An 18,538-nucleotide genomic window follows, 5' to 3' on the forward strand; every position below is an offset into this window, starting at 1 on the left:
AAACCTGAAAACTAAAATATGCGCTCGGGGGATTAGGGACGGCAAATAATGGCGGCTATATGATCCCTAAAATATATTTTTCTTCTAAACTACGACTATTTACTTGGGATTTCGTTATGCAATTGGTATGTTCCCCCAGAAAGTGGAGTATTGCGTTGGTCCAACAAAAATGTCGTGGCATTGTGAGATTTCGGGTTGCAGTTATTTTGATAAACGAGCCTATAACGATAAAAAAAACTTTTTGAGGAATCGTAGGCCAAATTTAGTGTGACAATCAGACGAGAAAATACCATCGTTAAGATTTGACAAAATTCATGTTATATCCATGGAAATTTTGAATGGGTGAGACTATAGAAGTGATTGGTGTACTTCAAAAGGAAACGTATTTTGGCCATTTGTCAAGGGCATCGTATAGGCATTTGAGTAGGCCAATTGTCTCGGGCTGTGGGATCGAGTTTCACCAACGGTTCAACTGATAAAGCTATCGTTCGAAAACGGGAGACTAATTATTTAAGTGTTTTACATGTATCACATAGTTGCTATTTGTGCGAATCACTTTTGAGAATTCAGACATAACAGCTAATAAATCACGTAAAGAATTAAAAGTCTGATCATGGCCAACGCTTAATCTGCCGACATGTAGAATCTCTAAGGATGGGCTTTTAAACTTAATTTGGATTGCGGACCGAGTTTCTGCCCGCTTGTTCGCTGAACTAGACAAGTCACGCCAAAATGTGATCTCCGTATCGATACCTTTCTTGATTTGTGGTATTCAGTAGGGATGATGTGAACCCCTGGAAGGTTCTGTGTGAACGCGAACGTGAACATTGTGGTGATTCGGTACCTTTGGACCACTAGAGGATATATATTAGGGATTGTGTGAACGTGAGGTTAACGCTCGTGTTCTGTGTGTGAACCTCATAAATTTAGAGGTTCACGTTCACAAACGAACCTTGGTATGTTCTGCACTGCGAACCTTTTTCATATATTACAATTTATCACGTCATCATTACTTCTTTGGTTTACATTCTTTGCATTTCAACTTAAGACCACTCTATTCAATGCGCTGACAGTATAACAAAAATCATCACTAATGGAGCATAGCCTATAGGCCTACACCAGGGGTCGGCAACCTTTCGCTGGTCACGGGCCAAATTTCGAGTGCACAACATTTTGGCGGGCCGAAATTTTTCTCAATACTATATTTAACGCTCACGTCGGTATATTACCCTACAATGCTGCAATCTAAATCATACAAATCACAAAAAGAGCAGAACGCATGTATTTACACTTCAACAACGCAGGATTAATGTGACACTTGGCGCAGCTTGCTTTGTGAAAGGTTTTCAACTTCTGGTAACGAGTCAGATGAAGGAAGAATCAGACCATATACTAAATGGGCGTTGGAATACGTGATCTTATCTTGCTCTTCGTGAATTTCATTGTTGAAAACTATTGTTCACATGTGTACGTGCTACCAAAGGTCGATGCCATTTCTTCTGCATTGTTGGTCAAGCTGGGATGAAGACCCATATCAAGAACGTAGGCTACTCTTTGTCAAAGTCATTCAGCGATATGCTCTTTGTATGAAATTTGTCATTCAATTCAACTGCATCGCATTTCAAATGGGCCCATTTGAAATTTTCTGGCAATGGTATTGGCGTCCACATTAAACGGAGTACTGAGTAGTCAGAATTTATTTTGTACAGAACGAATGTCGGAAAAGCGGGTGCACTGTAAAAAATAAAAACCTCGATTTACCGCGAAATGTTTGGAAGCACGGTAGCCAGACATTTCGTGGTAATTTAACATTACCGTTAGTCAATGTAAATTGAACTTACATTCGTCCGGTAATCTCACTTTACACGCCAGACTGTAATGTTACAGTCACCTCCGGTATATCCAATCTACATTTTATCCTGTATATTTACCACTCAGACTGTAATTTTACCGCCTACCTACATACATGCTGTCTGTGTAAACCAGGATTACATAGAGAGAGAGAGAGAGAGTCTTTATTTTTCATCAAACCAAAATACATAACACTCGGCAGTGGTGGTGGTACAGAAAATATGCATGCACAGTATTCGGTATTAGATAGGAATGATCGATAAGACCGTGAGGGTCATCTAGTCTGATCACACCAGCATCAAACAGGTACACTTGACTCTAAACAGTCTGGCTGTAAAAAAAGTTACAGCTTGTAAATTCACGTACACCCCATACCTATCGCAAAACAACCTGATGCTAAAATATCGCAAAAGCTTCTTCACAGCCCCAAAACGAGATTGGAACAAACTGTATATTCATTCATGATTCACGATGAGAAGATTATCGATGGAAAAGTATTGCTGCTGGAGGTCTAATTATTCTTTAGGAGACATGCAGTAACACGAGTGGTCTCCCACCATCGGCCAAACTTCCAATTATTTCTCTTTCTCGTCCTCATTCCTTCTGTGTAGCTAGTATCTTGCAGCTCCACTAAAAAGAATTCATGCGTAAGTCGCTATAATAAGCAAAGTTCCTAACCTAGACATGACATTATAAAGACTACTAAGACAAAGAGGGTAACAAAAATTAACAATTTTTGAAGTACCGGTACTGATACATTGTGTGGTGACGGCTCCGCCTTTTACATGATATAGCAGAGATTCATGACCTACTTCACCATGCACTTTATTGCATGCTGTTATTTCTTGACCCCCGATCAGGATTGTCCAGCGTATCGGTAGTGGAAATATATTGAAGAGCTTCTTGGAGGTACAGAACTTCAATATACAATTAAATAGTACATTCATATTGAAATGAACCCGAATATTTTCGGCTGACACTCGTCAGGGGTAATCGTCAGCAACTAGTAGAGAATTGGAAAGAACATTGTATATCAACAATCGTATCATCGTGACGTCATATTTTGTGATACGATTGTTGATATACAATGTTCTTTCCAATTCCCTACTAGTTGCTGACGATTACCCCTGACGAGTGTCAGCCGAAAATATTTGGGTTCATTTCAATATGAATGTACTATTTAATTGAAATATATTGAAATCGCCCAAATGTACCATAAAAAAATTCTTTCGTGAGGAGCACACGATTCTGATTCCTGGTCAGATTTAGAAGGGCGCTACTACATTGAAATCGAAAAATTAAGTTATGTTGAATTGCGTGGAGCGCGAAGACAATTTCAAGAATAATTAAAATCTTTAAAAAAAAATTGGGAGTGAATTAGTAATTTCAATTTGCATGTCGACGGATGCTAACACATACTAATTGAATTAGGTGTTGGCGGCAGCACAAATTCCCATCTACGGCAGCAGGTTGCCCATCCCTGATCTTATGTCTTACGCCATTGAATCCATATTCCAGTCTTTAACATTTTTGACAAATTTCCCCAAACTTGTTTGAAAATAGCAAAAAAACATTAGACAGGACATCTATTTGTTTCAAGGTAGGTTGCACTGAGACTAACCCTAATGCTGGTAGTGTCTACAGAGAACAAGGCGCCGTTCTGTACTGCCATGCCCAATTTGATCAGTTTTGGAATTGAATTGAATTAAATTGTGTTGATATAGGGTAGCTTAATTGAGGGCGAAACCGAGCAACCTATAATTGCATCGAAGTCTGTCTTACGCAGTGCGGTTCGCCAGCAATTAACAACAGCTATCCAGCGCAACAAGCTTTAGGCTACTGCCAAAGCTATGAAGTAATGAATTACTTACACGTGGGAATTCCTCTAAATCTTCAAAGAATATCACAAATTTGCCTAAATGAAGTTGAGCGCGACTGCTGGAGTTTGAATTTGGCGAGCTTTCTTGAATACGAAATAAGTTTCATCTTCAACAATCGTCTTCTGAAAATGGTTGTGAAACACATGTTTAGTCAGAATTCATACAGACTTTGTCAATTTCTCGCGTTCCCCAGGTTGAGAACCACTGATCTTATGTATTGAGCAAAAGGTTCCTCATTTGAGGTGGCATGTGTACCAAACAAATCCAGCAGTGGATGGAAACATGTCTATGCTATGGCCCAAAATGGCATAAACATACCAACAGTTTCAACTACTCCGCGCCAGAGTATGTGGTGTCACAGGTCAGTATATTGGTCGACTAACATCCCAAAATAGAACAGAGAATGCTGCGAATGAAATATTTCTATCATGAAATCAAAGTCATCCCGGTGGTGTGCATAGTCGTAGATATTCAAGGCAACGAATACTATGTAGTACTGTACCTTTTACGATGCGTATCCCAATCAGCATTCCTAGGAATCTTCAACGATCGTGTCCACTTTCTTCAAGTACAAGCTTCGCTCAACCCTTTGCTCAAATCTCTATAATAGCCAGACGACGATACGCCACTCTAACGATTTTCAAAATAAGTGGTATTCATCCGCTGACATGCCACCAATAATATTTACTGGCCACTGCGTTATAATGTTTGATTTAGGTCGTTTTTTTTACAGAAACATTTATCATTACATCTAGTCCCTTTCTTTCCCATCTAATTGCGTATAAATTGATATTTATTCCATGTTATGTCACTACTTACCGTACTTACGTAACCAGACGCTGCTTGTGATGTCACAGTGGTGCGTTGGTTGTTTACTACAAATCTCAGAAAAATCAGTAACGCGTAACGGTAACCTAATGTAAGCTATTACAGGTCGCCTCGCCTTGTTCGCCATTAACAACTGGTCAACTTAGCATGCGGCGCTGATATTTCTAGTTTCCCGAACAATATTATACATCCTAAACTGATATTCCAGCTCATCAGTCCTATCCGTGACAATGAATGTAACCAGCGAGACCGGCCGATAGCCACAGCCTTATAATATAATATAGTGGCTATATCTACGATTGTCAGTTGTTTCTTTTACCCTATACCAGTGATTCCCAACCGCGGCCCTGAGGGCCGCATGCGGCCCCCAGCGAGCCTTCTTGCGGCCCACACAAAAATATTGAGAAATCGATTTATGAAAAAAATATTTATTTATAAAATACTCTTGCTTGGCTTGGAGTATGGAGTTTTCAATTAGGATTGCAGGAAAGTTGTGAGTATAGACTGCTAAGATAACGTCACTGCTGTTTCAATGCAATGTGCCCCAACTTTCCAGTTGAAAGAGCAGTAGATATAGGTATAGATATAGGTATCGACAGGACCGTAACTGCCGCACCCCAACCCCCCCCCCCCCATTGAGGGGAGCGAGCTCAAAGGGGGCCCAAAATTATTAGCATAAATGATAGAGTATTTTATGAAATTTTATGTAACTTTCTCAATTTTCAAGTTCAGATTTCAAGTTTCCAAGTACCTTAATTATTGGGTACCCTTCCACCAAGATAAAATACGCAAGATTTATAGAAGTGGGCATATCGGCGTTGGCCATTAACGCGCCACGACGCACGAAGACATATAAAGTTATAGGCCATGTAACTTGCGACTCCAAGAAGTGTGCCAGAACGATCGGCAGCGAGAAAACCTTGGCCGAAAAGGACTGCCCTTACGCGGACCGAAAACTTCGTTATGTATATACAAAATACATATAGGTATAATTGACCATAGGCACCTAAATGACTGGAACCGAATGTTCCTGTCTTGGCAATCTGAACGTCACGAGACAAATAGGCTACCATCCCGCACGGAAGAATTATATGCCAGTGAAGAACTACCAATTTGAAATCGTGTGCATCTTTTAGTTTAGTGCGTTTGGGCGATTCTATATTTTTTGATATAGCAGACTGATTACCAGTGAACCCGTCCCTCGGTGAACCCGTCCCGTGAACCCGTCCCTCGGTGAACCCGTCCCTCGGTGAACCCGTCCCTCGGTGAACCCGTCCCTCGATGAACTCGGCACCTCCGGCAACCCTAATATCCCCCTCCCCCAACCCTAATATCCCACCCCCGGCAACCCTAATATCCCACCTCCACCAACCCTAATATCCCCCCTCCCCAACCCTAATATCCCACCTCCGGCAACAATAATATCCCACCTCCCCCAACCCTAATATCCCACCTCCACCAACCCTAATATCCCACCTCCGGCAACCCTAATCCTAATATCCCACCTCCGGCAACCCTAATATCCTACCCCAACCCTAATGTCCCCCCTCCGGCAACCCTAATATCCTAACCCTAACCCTAATATCCCACCTCCGGCAACAATAATATCCCACCTCCCCCAACCCTAATATCTCACCTCCACCAACCGTAATATCCCACCTCCGGCAACCCTAATCCCAATAACCCTAATATCCCACCTCCACCAACCCTAATATCCCCCCTCCCCAACCCCAATATCCCACCTCCGGCAACCCTAATATCCTACCCCAACCCTAATGTCCCCCCTCCGGCAACCCTAATATCCTAACCCTAACATCCCACCTCCGGCAACCCTAATATCCTAACCCTAATATCCTACCCCAACCTTAATATCCCACCTCCCCAACCCTAATATCCCACCTCCGGCAACCCTAATATCCCACCTCCGGCAACCCTAATATCCTAACCCTAATAACCCACCTCCGACAACCCGAATATCCCACCTCCGGCAACCCTAATATCCTAACCTAGCCCTAATATCCCACCTCCACCAACCCTAATATCCCCCCTCCCCCAACCCTAATATCATACCCGAACCCAATGTCCCACTCCCCGAACCCTAATGTCTCCCCCCCTACCCAACCCTAACACCCCACCTCAACCTACAGTTGCAATAACGAGCAGACCACGCGTGGTTGATATGTGAGCAATAACAATCGTTGGGATATATTTTTCATCTGAACAAGTCACACACACTATACAATGCGATAAGACCCAATGCGATGTCATGAACAGATACGAGGATGTCGAACGTCGCACGTTCGCCCCTCGCCAAGTCAATTCAACAATGAGCCGACCACGCAATCGTGATCACGTGATCTGATCACTCCGTGACTGCGTGATCTACGCATGCCCTGACCTCCTTACAAGATCGACAAATCAGTTGATAATAACATTATTAGTTTAATAATTCATATTAATACTTGTTAATACACTTAATTTCAAAATTTCCCGAGGGCGGAATTCACCGAGGGCGGAGTTCATCGAGGGCCGGGTTCACCGAGGGACGGGTTCACCGAGGGACGGGTTCACGGGACGGGTTCACCGAGGGACGGGTTCACTGGCAACCAGCAGACTGGAAGGTCATGAAATAACATCATGGAACCAGACATGGGGTAATCGCGATTAGTAATCGTAATCGATTACGACGATTACAGTATTTTCAAGTAATCGTAATCGCAATCGATTACATTCGAAAAAATCCCGAAGTAATCGTAATCGTAATCGACTACTTCCCATATTTAATCGATTTTTTGTGACAAAACGATTACTTTTTATTTGTACAAGGACTGTGACATAAACTGAACACTCGTGAACAAGGAATACATATTATACCAGTTATTGAGAGCACAAGCGTCGGATTTCCTAATGCCACTGCTCATTATTACGTCAGAGGTAGCCTATTAGCTTTGCTCGTCTTTGCGTGAGAAGTGTCCAGTCCACACATAGTAAATAAATATTCGGTGTACAATAGTGGGATTGTAAGAAAACCCATCGTGCTGTAAATCGGGTTATCAATACATTTCAGACACCACTACCTCGCAACAGGCTACTTAATCACCTCTCTGCCTAAGCAACTTGTGTATTGAAGTTTGGTTCTGCTTAGTTAAACTATAGAATGTAATAGTTCTAATTCTATAGTTAAATGCAGTTTCAGTTTTGCTGCTTGGCGAGCAGTAGGCCCATATGGTACGAACCTACACCAGACAAAGGCTTGAAATTTTGTACTCGTCAAATAAAACATTACGGTTTCCACAACGGCGGATTAAAATCAACAGCTGCTGATATATATCATAACTGAGCCGTTGGTTTGCCGTTTTCGTAATGGCAGCCTGCATTACATTATCTTTATTAAGTTGAAGGCCGAATTTTATGTTCACTTTCTCTTATTCTCATATTATTCTACTCAAAACGGGCGCCAATCACTATTTCGCAATTTTTTACTGAACATTTGGACCTGCCGCCATAGCCATCGACGTTTATACCATGTTAGCGTGGGTTAGAATCAGGATCAAAACCGCAAAAGTTTCCCCCACCCAAATATTGGTCTTGTGCCCCCATAGAGTAGTCAATTTTGAAGTTGAAGATTTAATTTATTCAATAATATTGGTAATTGCATTATATTGCATTTTTATTCCTATCTCAGCGCCCGATGGCCAGATTAACCTGAAGAGCAGAGGGCGCGTAATTCATAATTATAACATCTGGTATCTTGCAATAATTACTTTATTGTATGCTTTTAATTCGTGACCTCCGGTCTGTTATATAGCCAAAAGATATTGATTGCAGTGGCCCAAGCATATCAGACTAAAAGAAAAACTTGCGTGAGACGCACTCACGAATTGTCATGTGCAATGCTCTGTGGGTGCCAGGGTGACATTTGCGTCGTGGGCTCAGATTGAAAGGAATGGACTGTTAGTCACGCCCACCCAGCGCGGCTATTGACAATGGACACATACCCTAAGTTTCCGCCAATGTCGTTTTTTAGTAGCACACTTCGTGGAGTCTCATGTTGGCCGAAACTGCATATGTCTTTTGATGTGTCGAGGAGCGGTATTGAATGGCACCTAAATGCCTATTACTATTAATGATACATGCTTTATTTCATGAGGGGGAGACGTATGCATTTCGAAATCAATCTACCTAGACTTCTAGAGACATTTAAATCGCAAAGCTCAAAGAGAATTTCCAAGTTAATGAAATCTCTCGAAAATACTCTATAATTTATGTTGGTTTACGAAATACTTTTGAGTAGCCTACCCTCCAACCACGCTCCCCACCCTATTGGGGAATTTGGGGTGCGGCAGTTATGGACCAGGCAAGAATGCAAAACGTTGTGTGCGATAAACCGTCCTCTATAAAATGGGCAATGGGTACATTTTTACGTAACAAGGAAATGTCCCATCTTTTGTAAAGACAGTTGTTATATCATTAGGCCTATTCAGCGCAATCCATGTATTGTCTTCCAATATAACTACTACGATGCAAAATAAATGTAATCGTGAGTAATCGTGATTACTTTCCCAATGTAATCGTAATCGTAATCGACTACTTCCTGATTTTGCTGTAATCGTAATCGTAATCGTAATCGCGTGATTCAGAAGTAATCGTAATCGCAATCGATTACATTCATGAAGTAATCACCCCATGTCTGCATGGAACGAAGTCGTACCAACGGGTCCGCCCGTCCGAATATGTTTAATTATTATTTACCTGCCCTACAGTTTCCAAGACACCTCACTCAACTGTACCGGTAAATCTGATTACGTGAGCAGAGAGGACAAGTAATTGATAGCAATATGTATGCAATTCCCGATCTTATTGACCTATTTTATTTTGAATTATCGAAAATTTTCGCCCTCCACGCTGGCTCACTAAGCGGTGATTCTGATTTCGTGGCAGAAGCGAACAACGGGGCGGGGGGTCGGTTTATCAATCTATGGGAGCTCAAGACCTAAGTTTTTGGGGGGCCTGACGAAGTGCTGTTTCGTTCCTGCCAACGGGTATACGCCCGAAGATGTTTAATGATTATTGAGTGTTCCTACCTTTTCAAACACCACTCACTCGGTTCAACCTGTCAATCTGATTACGTGAGCAAAGAGAGGATAAAAATTGATACCAATATATATGCAATTCCCGATTATATTGACCGATTCAATACTGAATTATAAAAATTTTTCGCGCTTCGCGAGATTAGTCGGGGGGCTGGGGGGCTTCGAAGTTCGGTTTATCACCCAATGGGGGCCCAAGAGCAACGTTTTTTTTGGGGGGGGGCTGACGAAGTGCTGTTACGGAGAGATGTGCAACCAGTGACTCACGATTGAATACGCCGTGATGCGTACTGTTTAGCCGGCAAAAGGCAACATAACTGGTAGTCCTATAGCTCGCGACCCAAGCGTCCGAATAATTTGATATGTAGATGTTTATAGAAAGGAAGTGTCGCACTGATTCCAAACATAAGAATTGAAAGCAAAGGTTGATTCTTCTGAACAACGGGAGCGCGGCGATACAATGGCCAATGGCGTCAATCGAATGATCGGAATAATTCCAATTTTCATATTTTTGTGACTATTTTGGGTTACTTTCATTGCCCTTGTATTCGTGCGGCCCCGACCGTGCTCTGAAATTCTAAATTTGGCCCTGCCACCGAAAAAGGTTGGGAACCACTGCCCTATACTATGTACTATACTGAAATTGGTACTAGGGCCAACAATTTCCGTATGACAGACCCCAGTCTCGCGAACGAGGTTGAATCAGGTCAAATCACCACGAGAATGATATCAGTAACATTCAGTTCCACGTATACATTGGCTGCAGAGATTTTCAAGCTAATCAATTTTGCCAATAGCCTGGTAAACTTCAGAAACGAGTAACTGTCAGTAATTTTGCGAAAAAATTCTGGTAACTTAACTTTAGAGCTAAATTGAGGTAATATTACAAATCAAAATGTAAAATTACAAGCTACGCACAGTTATTCGCAGCTACCGGTAATTCGTTGCAAAATTTACGGAGATTTCCCAGTAAATCTACCAGATTTTTTACAGTGTGGAAATTCAGTAATTAAATTTCGTATATCACAGTTACAAATGTATGGTGTTAGTACTAGGTTTACTCTCCTCCAGTATAGGAAAGTGAGCATAATTTTCATTGTACTGTTGACTTTACCAGAGTCGCAGTTTTGTTTCGAATGCGTCTCAACATCTCATGTATTTAATTGTTTCGCCATGAAGTTGCAAATTCAATTTGTTTAGATGTGACGTTAAATGTACTACGAAAGCAAGATTAGATACCCATTTGCGATGACAAGATTATGAGTCGAAGATGTTTGTATTTTCAAGGAAAGTTGCTATTTCATTTCTCAGTTCATACACTCGTGCAAGCATAGCTTCTTGACTTAATGCGTGAACATGGCAAATATACAAGACATCGCCACATTGATGATTTGCTTCTAGTAATATCTGAGGTAGGCTAACTGTTGGTGATTCAGTTCATGAGACAAAATAAGCTTTCACCATTGTGTCCAAAACGAGTGTATCAGTCCAAGAACAGGAAAGCGTGTCTAAGCCTAAATTGTGGAGTTCGCATTACAAACAGGCCATTGCACTGGTCAGTAGATAAACTGCCCAGTGACTTAATAATTCGATGTGATGCAAGACAAATATTCATTGGACGTAAGACACTAATTTGCTTACACTAATTTTATTTATAACAGCCTATAATCCTTGGTTAGGTAAACGAGTAAACAACACTTGTTATAGATCTAATGTGCTAATAGTTATAGTTGAATTCTGCTGTTAACCAACATGAATGTGTGCCAAAATTCCAATATTTTGCATTGAAATATGCCAAATGTCAACACTGGCATCAGCTATTATTACCTATGCAGCTACATTCCTACAAGGTCCATATACAATATCCAAATCCATACATGGTGGATGTTTCCTAGCAAGTGAGCTTTGAGGAACTGATACCGATTGAAATCCTTATTTTTTCCATGCAGTGACGTAATCCTCTCGCGCGGAAATATTATCTCAAAATTTGCATTGTACACTTGTACAGTAGGGCTCTTCAAAAATGACTTTTTACTCAGATCGTACTGGCTACTTGATAAAATTGTTAGGTTACATAATTTAAGCCTACACACAAAATTTGGATCAATTCCAGCCAGTAACCGCTTTGCTACAGGAGAAGTAAGTTTCTATTTATTATAAAATGAATAATAAAAAATTTGAAAATTTTCTGTTCACCCCATAAAAGTGTTAGGCTGTCTATAGAAACGATGCTCACCAAATTTGGTTCAATTCCAACCAGTGGAAGCGGAGTTATTGCCGTCGAAAAATTTGGATTTGAATAAAATAGTATTTACGGTGAGCACAACTATAATAAATAAACAAAGAATCGGTCACCGTAAATACTATTTAATTCAAATCAAAATTTTTCGACGGGAATAACTCCGCTTCCACTGGTTGGAATTGAACCAAATTTGGTGAGCATCGTTTCTATAGACAGCCTAACACTTTCATGGGGTGAACAGAAAATTTTCAAATTTTTTATCATTTATTTTTATGTAATAAATAGAAACTTTCTTCTCCTGTAGCAAAGAGGTTACTGGCTGGAATTGAACCAAAGTTTGTGTGTAGGCTTAAATTAGGTACCCTAACACTTTTATCAAGTAGCCAGTACGATTTAAGAAAAAAAGTCATTTTTGAAGAGCCCTATTGTACAGTACCTACATACACGTATCGGGAGCTTTCCTCACTTGTGAACTAGAAAAGCCTAGCTACCAACAAGTTTTTAGAATTGCTTCCGCTTCCAAACGACAAAATTTACGGGCTCACTGTTCTTAATATCGTTTTTATTTGAATTATTCCACGTCGGAAAAAGTGAAAAACATGGACAATTTTCATTCGCACTCATCCGGATCTTTCATTCGCACCACGCTTGCCGTTCGCACTCATCCGGATTTTTCATTCGCACCATTCGCACCACGCTCGTCATTCGCACTGAAATTTTTTTCATTCGCACTAGTGCGAACCGTCACACAGGTTGAAAAGCGCTGCTATAGATAACTAACCTACGGCTAGATACGCAACACCCGTCGTCACGCTTGCTTGCCCGGAGAAAATTACTGCTCAGCAATCTGAACGCAGCATAATAGCTAATCCCATAGCTGACGATCCGCGCGCTTACATTCAATAAAGTTGATCTTATTTGAAAGCTAATGTCGCACTGATTACGAAAATATGCATTAAAATCTCATCAGGGCAATGAATCCCCCTTGAAAATACACCTCAAAGTCTGAAAGTCTGCATTGTTCTGAACAATCGCAACCACGCAAGGGCCATTGTTATGGTCATTGTGATGCGTCACTGCAATTGTTCAGAACAGTGCCGATTTTCAGACTCACTCACTCACTCACGCTGTTCCCACCACTACTTACTTTTCCTCTAGTGGGTCAGCTTTTCTCGCCTAAACGCGCGAGTCGCGAAAATTTTCTATAATTCATGATTCAATCGGTCAATATGATCCGGAATTGCATATATGTTGCTATCAATTTTTGTCCTCTCTCTGCTCACGTAATCAGATTTACAGGTAGAGCTGAGTGAGGTGTGTTTCAAAAGGTAGGACCCCTCAATATTATGATTAAACATCTTCGGGCGTATACCCGCTGGCAGGAATGAAACAGCACTTCTGTCAGGCCCCGCAAAAAATCTTGGGTCTGGGCTCCCATAGGGGGATAAACCTGCCCCCCATCACCTTGTTCGCTTTTGCGACGAAATGAGTTGTACTGCTCAGTGCTCAGTGAGCCGGCGCGATTCGCGAAAAGTTTGGAAAATCCATGATAATATCCGACAATAAGATCGGGAATTGCATATATATTGCTATCCTCTCTGCTTATGTGATCAGATTTACCGGTAGAGTTGAGAGAGGTGTCTTGGACACTGTAGGGCCAGTTGGTCATAATGTTATTTCGTGACCTCCTGTCTGCTATATAAAAAATATAGAATCGCCAAAACGTTAGCTACGAAACTAAAAGACGGACACGATTTCAGATTGGTATTTCTTCAGTGGCATATAATTTTTCCCTGCGGGATGGTATTTGTCTTGTGAGGTTCAGATTGCCAAGACAGTATATTGTATTTATAACGAAGCTTTCGGTCGGCATTAGGGGAGTCCTTTTCAGCCAAGATTTTCTCGATGCCTATTGTTCTGGCACCCTTCTTGGAGTCGTATATTACATGGCCTACTTTATATGTCTTGATGCGTCGTGGCGCGGTAATGGCCAACGCCTATATGCCGATTTCTATGAATCCTGCGTATTTTTTCTTGGGGGAAGAGAACCTCAAAATCAAGATAATTGGCATGCTGAAATCGCGTATAGCGCGAAAAAAGTTTGAAGAAGTTGCATAAAGTTTCAAAAAAAAAAAATACTCTTTAATTTATGCTAATTCACGAAATAATTTTGGGGCACTGTTGAGCTCGCCCGTTTGGAGTGCGGCAGTTACGGGCCTGCCCATAATAGCGTTCGGGTTAACGCTGCGAAATCCCAATTATTGGTCATGAACGCCTGCCATAACCTAACCGTTGACATCGCTGGCCAACTAATTTCCAACACTAGAAATGCCAAATACATTGGTGTTTTACTAGGTTCGGACATGTCCTGGGAGAGTCACATACAATCACTCAAACCACAACTATCGAAGGTATGGGGTCTATTTCACCGCCTTAGCTACACTCTGCCAGTCAGCCTGCTGTTGATACTCCTCTTCAACACTCAATTCCTGTGAAAACGGAATTCTTTGTTGGGGTGTTGCCTGCAAGGATACAATTGATCCACTGCAAAATCTTCAACATCGGATCATCCGTATCATTGTCAAAGCCCCACGGGGGCCTGTATGTGCAACTGATATATCGGTTCTCAAAAGATTTGGTGTTTTAAGCTTAGAATATATGAGAAGCTAGAAATTGCCAAGTTTATGTATCAGTTTCATTGCGGTCAATGTCCCTCAAATTTCAACGACCATACTTCACCTCGGAGACAAAAGCGCACAAGTACAGCAAACGCGCGTCAACGATCAGAAATGAATACAAGAAAACGCATTGCTCTATCAAGTATACCGGACCACAATTGTGGAACAGCATCTCGCCAGCTATCCGACAGTCGTCGAGCATGTTCGCATTCACGTCAAAATACAAGCAATTGCTTCTAAATGAATACTAGCCAGCCTTCAGGATTACCAGACCACGACGTAACATCGACCACGTCTCTGCCACAAGCCACCTCATTTTGTCGCTTGCGTCTCTGCATTACTTTTCATTCAGTGTGCATGCCTCTTATTTACTTCGCCTGGGCCAGTGGTTCCCAACGTGGGGGGCGATTTGGCAGTCTAGATGGCGGTTTTGGGGTATCACTCCCCCAACAAAAATACGCATGATTTCTGGAAATGGAGACTTTGGCGTCGGCCATTACAGCGCCACGGCGCACCAATACATATGAAGTTATAAGCCATGTAACATGCCACTCCGAGAAGTGTGCCAGAACGATCAGTAGCAAGAAGACCTTGGACGAAAAGGAATGCCCTTGTGATGATCGAAAACTATGATATACATATTTAATTGTCCTTAGGCGCCTTAATGGCTGGCATCGAATGTTCCTATCCTGGCGATCTGAACCCGACAAGACAAATGCCACCCCGCAGGGAAAAATTATATGCCACTACAGAAATACCCATTTCAAACAATATGCGTCTTTTAGTTTGGTACGTTTTGGCAATATCCGTATCTTTTGACATAGCAGATATAGGAGGTCACGAAATAGCATCATGTAAAGAAGTCAATATAACAAAGAGTCCGCCCGAAGATGTTTAATTAATATTTAGGGGTCATACCTATTCCAAAACACCACACTCAACTCTACCGATAAATCTTATTACATGAGCAGAGAGGGGATAAAAATGGATAGCAATATATGCAATTCCCGACCATATTGACCGATTAGAGCATGAGTTATATAAATTTTTCGCGTTTTGCGCGTTTAGGCGAAGTACGGTGACTCACTAAACACCACATGAAATTGGGTATAGCTAATATGTAAGGACTGGTTGAGGGGGGCTGGGGTTTGATTTATCACCCCATCGAGGACCAAGACCAACGTTTGTTTGGGGGGGAGGGATGACGAAGTGCTGTTACGGTCCTGATGGTAATCAAGTCGGAGAAATGACCTTTTTCTAGTCAACTCACGAACATTTAGCTGTAGAAGTGTAATTTCGAGGTCGAGCGGAAAGGTTGACTTTTTTTATTAGTCAACTCGCCGGTTATCCCAGATTGTATGCCCATTTTTGGTTCGCAATATTTGGGGGGCAATGATCGGTGTAGAGCTTCAAAAGGGGGCGATGAGACGAAAAAGGTTGGGAACCACTGATCTATACAATGCTTGCGTCTGATACATTGAAGGAACTTACTGATATATCGAAGTCTCTGCATCCACTGTAGAATTCATTGAGCTTTTCCGTCGTTAAATTGCACTCTTTGAAATGTATTTCTGTGAAGCTGATGTACTTCAATGTGAATGCAATTTTCCTATAACATTCCGTTGGCATCGTGACATCGCTTATTTGCAAACTCGATAGCTGTTAAATATGAATTACAATACGTAACGAAATCGTACGGAATTTTTATTTGGCTTGATATTTTAACTGGTTATGGCTATAATTAGGGTGCACTGATTCTCATTTAGTATCATCACCCAGGGCTTTGGAGCCGGAGCCCGGAGCCCCGGAGCCATGCATTTTTACCGGAGCTGAAGCCGGAGCCGGAGCTCCACATAAAATTCATCCGAAGCCGGAGCTGGAGCCAGTTATTTGAGGGGTAGCTCCGGCTCCGACGTAGGCCTACTTCATAAGATGCTTATTAGCGTTGTCCAAGATTTGGAAAAACTCAAAAATGATGAGTGTCAATGTCTCATTCTATAGATTATTCATGAAAAACAATAATGACCCTGGAATAAGCTCACAGGAAAGTGATTAAGATTTGTCGCAAAGCGTTTGAAGGTAGCTACCGACGAGTGGGCGTGCCAGCGACCATAGAACGGCAACAAGACTAGTAATCACGAAATCGCGGCTTTCGATTGGCTAATCGTCTATGCTTCAAGGATCACGACGGTGGTGGCTTGCTGATTAGTTCTAACGGCGGTGATTCTGTAAGCGCATTGTAGTTTGGTTGGCAGATAATGACTTAAGATTAATTTAGGACATATTGAGTTACTAAATACATGATGATGAACAACCAACAGCTGCTTCACATAAACTTTCAAGGCATGACTGGCTTAATGTGAAAGAAAACGCCGTAGCCTACAAGTCTATTTTGACCGAGGAAAGCACAGAACACGCGGAGGAATAATGCAAAGGCGCTTATGCAAGTGGCGAACGAATTGCTCGTTTCAGAAGGGATGCATCATCATTGAACACAAATATAAAGCTCAACGATGACACTACTTTGTTTGATATTATGAGACTCCTGTGGTGGTATATATTTGAAGTCGTGAATGCTCTAAGGATTGGCTAGGTCAGCCGTTTATGCTGGGGACTTATTAGATTCCTACAGCAAATCGAATTCACTCGTAAGTGCCGTCAAAGTTGGCAATAATGCCGCCGAAAGATGTGTAAAGGTAAACACAGGCTATGCCGGTATGACCATTAAAAAGACAGTTTGCTCGTATGGCTTTTGCAGGCATGACAGAGGTGAAACGGCGAATGCTTGTGCACTGTTAGAACTAAATATATATCCAAGAAATACCTAGTCAGGTATGGTTGCAATTACGTTTGTGCTCCTACTTTTCAGGGCGTAGGTAAAGTATATTAGATATTGCAAACTGGTGCAGCACACCGTATGTGAGATGGATGCCGCAAAAAATCTTATCTGCTCAGAAGCTGTTATATGGGCCGAACAGATAGCTTATATATTGGAACCCCGAAGAAGTGTACTTATTGCACCGCTTCAATGTATTTTTAGCTCGTTTTATGTCCATGTCTGGTTAGATTACAGCATTTGTAGTGTTGCAGCTGGTAATGATTCAAAATTCATTCAGGACATGCTAAGATATACCAGCAAACTGTATTTTTGCTGGTCATACCTGCGTAGTGTGTGCTTACCTTTACACCTCTTTCTGCGGCATCATTGACGACTTTGACAGCACTTACGAGTGAATTGATTTTACTGTAAGAGTCTAGCAAGTCCCCAACATAAGGGCTGATTCAGTTAATCCTTAGAGCATTCAAGACTTCAATTATGCACCACGACAGGAGTCTAACATGATCAAACAAAGTAGCGCCATTGTTAATCTTCATATTTGTGTTCAATGATGATGCATCCCTTCTGAAATGAGCAATTCGTTCGCCACTTGCATAAGCGCCTTTGTAATATTCCTCCGTGTGTTCTGTGCTTTCCTCGGTCAGAACAGACGTGCAGGCTACGGCGGTTTCCTTCACAATAGGCCAGTCACGCCTTTAAAGTTTATGTGAAGCAGCTGTTGGTTGTTCATCATCATGTATTTAGTAACTCAACATGTCCTAAATTAATATTGAGTCATTATCTGCCAACCAACCTACAATGCGCTTACACCTTACAGAATCACCGCCGTTAGCAGACTCCTTTATCAACTATTCAGCAAGTCACCACCGTCGTGATCATTGAACCATAGACGATTATCCAATCGAGAGCCGCGATTTCGTGATTACTAGTCTTGTTGCCGTTCTATGGTCGCTGGCACGCCCACTCGTCGGTAGCTACCTTCAAACGCTTTGCAACAAATCTTAACGACTTTCCTGTGAGCTTATTCCAGGCTCATTATTGTTTTTTATCAATATTCTATAGAATGAGACATTGATACCCATCATTTTTGAGATTTCCCAAATTTTGGACAACCCTAATGCTTATATAAA

The 18,538-nt window shown here is 41.7% G+C and overlaps 1 protein-coding gene and 2 long non-coding RNA genes across 3 annotated transcripts in view; 1 reads left to right on the top strand and 2 right to left on the bottom strand.

Annotated features, from left to right (window-relative positions):
- The window catches only part of LOC145443197 (uncharacterized), a 550,061-nt gene that overhangs the window by 212,699 nt on the left and 318,824 nt on the right, over positions 1-18,538 (bottom strand). The window lies entirely within an intron of this gene.
- Positions 1-18,538, top strand: part of LOC145443209 (uncharacterized) — a 451,826-nt gene that overhangs the window by 25,204 nt on the left and 408,084 nt on the right. The window lies entirely within an intron of this gene.
- LOC145443773 (uncharacterized) lies at positions 2,266-4,341 on the bottom strand. Its single transcript, XR_013916531.1, has 3 exons — positions 4,234-4,341; positions 3,723-3,853; positions 2,266-2,481 (listed from the first exon to the last, which is right to left on the bottom strand). It is a non-coding gene; the product is annotated as an uncharacterized LOC145443773 (long non-coding RNA).

Source organism: Botryllus schlosseri, chromosome 7, assembly GCF_051294905.1.
Source record: "Botryllus schlosseri isolate E-star chromosome 7, Bs_hap1, whole genome shotgun sequence".
In the NCBI taxonomy this organism is placed as follows: Eukaryota; Metazoa; Chordata; class Ascidiacea; order Stolidobranchia; family Styelidae; genus Botryllus; species Botryllus schlosseri.